The 8,026-nt window shown below is 42.0% G+C and overlaps 1 long non-coding RNA gene across 1 annotated transcript; it reads left to right on the top strand.

Moving 5' to 3' along the window:
• Positions 1 to 529: 529 nt before the first annotated feature.
• On the top strand, positions 530 to 1,341 carry LOC117442890 (uncharacterized). The gene is made up of 3 exons (XR_004551567.2): positions 530 to 604; positions 718 to 814; positions 983 to 1,341. It is a non-coding gene; the product is annotated as an uncharacterized lncRNA (long non-coding RNA).
• Positions 1,342 to 8,026: the final 6,685 nt, after the last annotated feature.

Consider the following 8,026-nt stretch of genomic DNA (forward strand, 5'->3'; position numbering starts at 1 on the left):
TTCCATGACTGCTGAGGATCCAAGCTTTCGGGAAATGTATAATATGTTCAATTTGAACCATGTTCATCCAATAATGAAGTACAAAAACTAATATACACAGACTGTCTGTGAATGTTGAGATCTCGGGTTAACTGACACATGTGTTAGTTATTACAAGATATCAACGCACATGAATGTGTTACGGCCCGTCCACACAGCGGCGTGCGTTGACGCTTCCCCATTCACTTTGAATGGGGTGACGTCACTTTTAGCCGAAATGCATCGTGGGAAGCGACGTGTAGCGTAGCTGGCGTGGCTCGCTGCAAAAGTTGAGCAATGTTCAACTTTTGACGCCTCGGCGAGGCGTCAGCCAATCGAATTATATGCCAGTACAAGCTCTAGCCAATCAAACTGCTGCTTGTGTGTCAGGGGCGGGAGATTCATGTGATTGGTTGTTGGTCGAGTTTCAGACGCAAGCGTCAGCGCACGCCGCTGTGTGGACGGGCCGTTACTGGCTACAGAAGCCAGCTGCATTAACATGGTCAAATATTTTCAGAACATACCAGATACCTCCAAATCCAAAACCCCCACAACACCTGAGATGGGGATTGGAGGATATTTGCATGTGAGTGACTTCCATTGTCTTTGTCAGGGGCGGATCAATTACTAGGGGGGCGGTGGGCGGTTGGCGGGGCTTGGGTGAGGTATATAAGCTTCTCATTTTATTCTTTGTTACAGAGCTTCAACCAGTTCACTCAACTGATCAACTGATCAACAACCGAACAACAACTGAACTGAGAACTGCTTTGAGGATGCCTCAACAAAATGCTAAGAAGTAATATTTTCTTGTTATATTAATAAATATATATTTTTCATAATAAATGTTTAAAAGCTTTTCAGCATGTCTTTTGCATTTATTAGTTCAAATGTTCAAATGTAAAGCCCTGGAGGTGCTGGTACCACCTTTAAAGAAGTTAATGATTCATTGTGTGTTTCCTCATAGACACCGCAACGCTATCTACTGTCTGATGTGCAGCAAGATACCTATCAGCATCAAAGGACACTTGGAAGATCGGTGCATGAAAGGATGCAGTGCAGTGGAAATAGCGGCTCAGGTGGATATTGCAAAGGAGTCCACCAGGGTGTGGACCGCGACACAAAGGGTCTGGGAATACAACACATTGGTGAAGTTACTGCCCGATCACGTCTCCCGTATGGCAATGGTGAAGTATCTCATTCAGAATGGCTACTTGATCCTGAACAAGCCTTTTGATGAAGACATGGACTGTGCACGTGAGGCACCCGGGACTTCCGACTCTGTGACTGCTACCACCTCAGCAGTCGCCACCTCGGCAGTCGCTTGTACCGCCTCTTCCTCACCACCAGAGGAGGAGGAGACCGATTCCAGTGAAACACCTTCTTCTGACGAGAAGACAAGAGACAGTTCCAGGAGAAGGTTAGTACAACAGATGTATTTGAAATGTTGTACAGTTTATCACCTATGCATTGAGGTGTAAACTTGTAGTCAGATTTCTTTTTAATTATGATGTCCTTCATTTTCAAAGCCATTCCATGGGCACTGTGCGAGAAGCCATGCAAACTGGCGGTATGTATGAAAAGTGCCCACCGGAAAGCAAGCTTCTTGTGGGCTTCAAAAATCACCTGATTGGCGCCCTACAGGTCCAAAACTGCCAACAGGAGGTAAGATATATTAACTCGCAGCACATTCAGTTTGTCTAGTTTATTTACAAGATGTGGATGCTAACAATTGTTTCTCAACTTCCTTCACAGGTTGACAATGTGTCCCGGTTCCTACGCTATATGCAGCCGGAAGGAGAACCTACTTTAGAATTCATGACCAACACAACAGAGACCATGGACTACATGAGTGCCCTAATCAACTCAGGCTTGTCTGCAGCCACTATCCTCAATTACATGAAGAACATAATCAGGTTCCTGCAGTACGTGAAAGGGAGCGTCGATATGAATGAAGACGGGAATAAGATTCAGAAGTACATCGACTTCTTGAAAACCATGCGGAAACCTGTTGCAAGGAAACATTCAGGGAACGCATGCAGTACGAGGTACATGTTTTACCTTTACTATTCATTCTGTATTGTCCTTCTGTGGTGTACTTAATGTTTTCTCCTAGTACAATCCTGACTATTATAAACAACCTGTTTCTCCTTTTTATTCTTTGTTTAGATGCGATCGAATTGTGGACGGCATGCCCACCGTTCATGACTGCAACCTGGTTTTGCGGAGTGGAAAGAAAAGGTTCTTGGACATCTACAACAGGATGGCTATCTCTAAGATAGTGGTCTCGCCAACTGAGAAAACGTGGTACCGCTACTACTGTGAAGCAGTGATGATGTTGCGCCACTTTCAGCGACCAGGAGCTGTTGAAGGCATGACTGTAAGTGTGAATTCAGCATTTAATTCAGCATTTATGAATTAAGGGTTTGAAACGTGGAAACGGGGAAAAAAAGAGTAAAATGTTACACCTTCCATCAGCAGCAGCAGCAGCAGCAGCGGGGAGGCGCTCTCCGTGGTGCTGGACCCCAGCCTGTCTATGTTGAATACAACAAAACAAGCCAGGGGCATGAGGTTCTGGTGGGTGTGCCTGACTTACAGCCCAGAAACCGTGAACATTGACTGCATGTGATTATATAGGCACTGTTACCTTTTTGGCCCAATATTATCAAAACAGGAAGCTATGGATAGCTCTCAGCCACAGCTATGTGCCCATATGTGTTTTATCCCTAACAGCCCTTCAACGGTCCCAAAACGGTGGACATTTAACAAAAAAAACTAATATACCCCGACTGTCTGTGAATGTTGAGATCTCGGGTTAAGTGACACACGTGTTACTTATTACCAGATATCAACGCACATGAATGTGTTACTGGCTACAGAAGCCAGCTGCATCAGCCTGGGTGTCTGTGAGTGTGAGAGCCTGCACACAGACATGATTCTGCAGTGATTCTGCTGTGTTTCTCTCCCCTTACATTTGTCCTGTACTAATTAATGGTGAAATGAACAGCAATGGACATTTTGAAGCAGGTCAAAACTTAGAAACCACCAGTTCTGTTTTTTGCAATAGGCGTTTAAAACATAATTCACATCCCTTTATTGGCCACTGTTTGTCTAAACAAGGTCTGACATTGATATCCATGGTGTCTATGGAAAGGTCTCAGTCTGAGCTTTGCAGTGAGCCTGGGTGTCTGTGAGTGTGAGAGCCTGCACACAGACCTGATTCTGCAGTGATTCTGCTCTGTTTCTCTCCCCTTACATTTGCCAATGGACATATCCTCCCTATATTCACATCAATCTTACCCAGCTTTCACACACTAATTCCTGGGTAAGAAAGCCCTGTACATCTCCCTGGATGAAATGAACATATCCTCCCTATATTCACAGCAATATTACCCAGCTTTCACACACTAATTCCTGGGTAAGGAAGCCACCCTGGATGGGTCGTCAAATGTGGATGAAATGGACAGATTCCTGTACATTTCATGCACTTTTAATGGGAGTCGTCACATGTGGATGAAATGGACATATCCTCCCTATATTCACAGCAATCTTACCCAGCTTTCACACACTAATTTCTGAGTAAGAAAGCCCTGTACATCTCCCTGGATGAAATGGACATATTCTCCCTATATTCACATCAATGTTACCCAGGTTTCACACACTAATTCCTGGGTAAGAAAGCCACCCTGGATGGGTCGTCAAATGTGGATGAAATGGACAGATTCCTGTACATTTCATGCACACATAAGTCACATCTCTTTATTGGCCACTGTTTGTCTAAACAAGGTCTGACATTGTGTATCCATGGTGTCTATGGAAAGGTCTCAGTCTGACCTTTGCAGTGATGTATGAAACAAGGCTGAGGGACAAAGCTGGCCTGAGCTACAGTCCCATAACGGTGGACATTTAACAAGTTAAATAAGTAGAGTTCATATGAGCACCTGGACATTTTTGTCTCCACAAGGTTTGAGAATGACTTGCAGGGTCCCATTGGATACGTATTGATCCAAGCTCTGCATTGATATGTGCATTATCTATGAGAGCCCTTCTCATCCTGAGATAACGGGCCAAAACCAGTGAACATATTCCTGCTTTTATGAAAAGTTGAATATTAAAAATGTTCAAAGAGGATTTTCATAGCCCTAACTTTGTTTTAAAAATATGAAACCAAGCTTCCATGACTGCTGAGGATACAAGCTTTCAGGAAATGTATAATATATTCAATTAGTTGAAAGTCTAGGGACATTGTAGTATGACATAAATGCATACAATCCTAATCTTGTGCAATATGCGCATATGTCACCAGGAGGTTGACCATCTTAACAAGGTCCAATATTCTCAAATAAGGTATCTATGGATTGGTCTCAGCCTAAGCTATATCACCATATGTGCATTATCTATGAGAGCCCTGCTCATCCTGAGATAACTGGCCAAAACCAGTGAACATATTCCTGCTTTTATGAAAAGTTGAATATTAAAAATGTGCAAAGAGGATTATCATAGCCCTAAATTTGTTTTAAAAATATGAAACCAAGCTTCCATGACTGCTGAGGATCCAAGCTTTCAGGAAATGTATAATATGTTCAATTTGAACCATGTTAATCCAATAATGAAGTACAAAAACTAATATACCCCGACTGTCTGTGAATGTTGAGATCTCGGGTTAACTGACACATGTGTTAGTTATTACCAGATATCACAACCCAGTCTCACGGCATTTCGTGTTCACCAACACGATTTTTAATCTATTGATTCGTGTTCACCAACACGATTTGCCCCTTTTTTTCGTGTTGAACAGCACGATTTTAAAAGCAATGTATTTCTACTGCCTGCAGCACGTCTTTTTCTCCGGTCGGGTCGTGGGAGACCGGAAGCTGTGTGGTTCATAAAAACATGTTCTTACTCAATATCAAGCCACAATTATTGCTTTTATTTTAAATCGTATAATTTCGGACTTTTGTTGCCGTCTGTGAGGAAAATAAATGGGGCTCAGAGCCTCAGGATAGTGAAATCTGTATTTTTAAATATTTTTTCCTTCTAATTTGTTATTCTTTTCAAAATAACACTGTTATTTACTCACCAATAACACACAATTATCCTTGCTTTTATTTATTGGTTTAATTCCATAATCTCGGGCTTTTTTGGCGTCCGCCAGGAACTGAATTTCAAAATAAAAATAACCGGAAACAGACGTAGGCCTATAAGGGACATTTCGAGCATCATTGCGATTGTCAACATTTCTGAGTTTAGGATGGCCGAAGACACTACACTACCCATAATCCCCATCTATCGTTTAGGACTACAGTCCCGTAAGGTTACGCAGAGCGTCAAACAGCTGTGTGAAATGGAACGAAACCACGCCAGACTATCCAAACTGGAATCGAACACCCCCCCCAGAACTACACATGCTGTCTATTGTGTTTCGCAAAATGTTCTATGGGACATCTCTACTGAACGTTTTCGTTTTTCTCACATTTAGAAGTTGCCAGTATTAAACACATTGGTGTTATCAAATGTAAAACATATAATTAATAAATGGGTGAAAATCGCTTGTGTCCATAATGCGCAGCATTAATATATTAATATATACCCACATGACAGCTCATTGCTACTTTGTAATTCTACTCCACTACAATTCAGAGGTTAACCTGGTATTTTTACTCCACTGCATTTATTTGAGTTAATTATGTGAAATATAAACAACCCTTAAATCAGACTTTAGTTACTTACACCTGAGTAAAATTTGGGTAAGGTGATTTGTGTCAAGTGCCAACAATCAGGAGAGATATTTGATAGTTGGTGCTTGAGAAGACTAAACATGCATCTGCAATTTACATGAATGGAAACAAGTAATAAAGTATATTCATTACTCGTTATTCTCTACTGATAGTTAATTAAAGACTGTATATTATGGCTATTTTGCACATCCTTTTCAAGATTTTCAAAGGTTTATTGACATATCATACACAACTACGGTGTAGTTATGCAATGAATGAAAAACTTGGGTCACAGGTTCCTCAACAGTGCATTACAAGACATCTATCAATATGTGTGTACCTCCACCATTAAACTGTCATATTCTGCACATTTCTTAATCTGACCTTAATCTGTTATTTAATGTTTAAACCAATAAATAAAAGCAAGGATAATTGTGCGTTATTGGTGAGTAAATAACAGTGTGTTATTTTGAAAAGAATAACAAATTAGAAGGAAAAAAAGATTTAAAAATACAGATTTCAGTATCCTGAGGCTCTGAGCCCCATTTATTTTCCTCACAGACGGCAACAAAAGTCCGAAATTATACGATTTAAAATAAAAGCAATAACTGTGGCTTGATATTGAGTAAGAACATGTTTTTATGAACCACACAGCTTCCGGTCTTCCACGACCCGACCGGAGAAAAAGACGTGCTGCAGCCTGCAGGCACGAAACACATTACCAGTAGAAATACATTGCTTTTAAAATCGTGCTGTGCAACGCGAAAAAAAGGGGCAAATCGTGTTGGCGAACACGAATCAATAGATTAAAAATCGTGTTGGTGAACACGAAATGCCGTTTGACTGGGTTGGTAAATTGCCATGTATTTTCTTAATCCTATGTTTGACCTTTGTAATAACCCCAATAAAAAGTTCATTACAAATTGTTATGTTGTCTCCTTATTTATTTACAATTCAATTGTTCTCTTAATTAATTTCAAGTGGGCCGCCATTTTAGTTTCAAGGCATGAGGAGGAGTAAGCACGTGGGCGTCCGTGAGACTGACCGTTGAGCGGCCCGACCAAGCAAGGAGGCAGAGAGTTCAAACATAACCCGGTGTGGGCATTTATTACTCCTTGAGGTACATGACACAGCCTCAATCTTACTGTTTCATGTGAACACAGTCACCAGCAACAAGGATCTCACACACACTACCTGTCCACTGACAGGGAAACCAGAGCCTAAATACACACACACTAATCAGGCAAATAAGACACAGGTGAGGGGGGAGGAGACAACACAGGGCACCAGGTGAACCCAATCACCAGCCACAGACAAAACGGGAGGGGAAACACTTTCAAACTAAACCACATGTGCAATATTACAAGGCCCGAAGCCGTCAGTCCACAGTGACAAAGTTACCTTTGTCACAGCGTCCATTTTAGGTTACAACCTGCAAAGGGTTTGACAGTTAGGATTAGAATTATAGTGAGGAGGAGAGAGTATCAGGCAGTGAATTATAAGGGGCCGCCAGAGAATGAACCTGCCACAGAAATGAGAACATGGGGCACTCGCTGAGTCAGGGAAGAAAGGGTTTGAATCCTGCTGCCAAGACGGCTATAGGACTGAATGCACTGGCCATCCTTGCTCTCCACCGAGGCAGATCCAGAAAGGGCTTCCACACGCTGTTTATATAGAGGTGTAGGAGGGGCTTATTTCCCATGTAACTTTCGTGGTTCTCAGAGATGACACAGATGAAGGTGGGCCAGCCCTGGGCAATCCCCCAGTTCTGGGGGGCGATGTCTCAAGAGGCGGGTGCAATCGGGGCATTACCCACTCTGGGCAGTCCTCTCCAGGCTTGGCTCCTGAGAGGGACAGGCTGAGACAGGGGCTGCGTCTCAGGTCGACTATTTTAATTTCTTCTGTATCACCGGAAGTTGATTTGTCTGCGCCATCTTGAGTAGCGTCTATTAGAGCAGGGGTTCCCAACCTTTATTGTGCCAAGGACCGGCAGATACATTAAAAAAAAATCGCGGACTGGTTGTCAATTTTAACTGATTTTAATATTTACTCACCACCAGCAGGTAGCAACAGAGGCTAATTGTATGTAACAGCCTGAAAAAAATACTAGAACAATATGCATCCAAAACATATGAACAACGTTTAAGAAAGAACATTTTTGGTTTTTCGGAAAAACGGAAAACCAAAAAACCGACGTTATTCGGTTTTTAAACCAAAACGGGAAAACAGATAAATCAACGTTTTGGTTTTGATTGTATGATTTACGGATAATCCATTGAATGCTGGGAAAACGA

This window comes from Pseudochaenichthys georgianus, unplaced genomic scaffold (assembly GCF_902827115.2).
Source record: "Pseudochaenichthys georgianus unplaced genomic scaffold, fPseGeo1.2 scaffold_499_arrow_ctg1, whole genome shotgun sequence".
NCBI lineage: Eukaryota > Metazoa > Chordata > Actinopteri > Perciformes > Channichthyidae > Pseudochaenichthys > Pseudochaenichthys georgianus.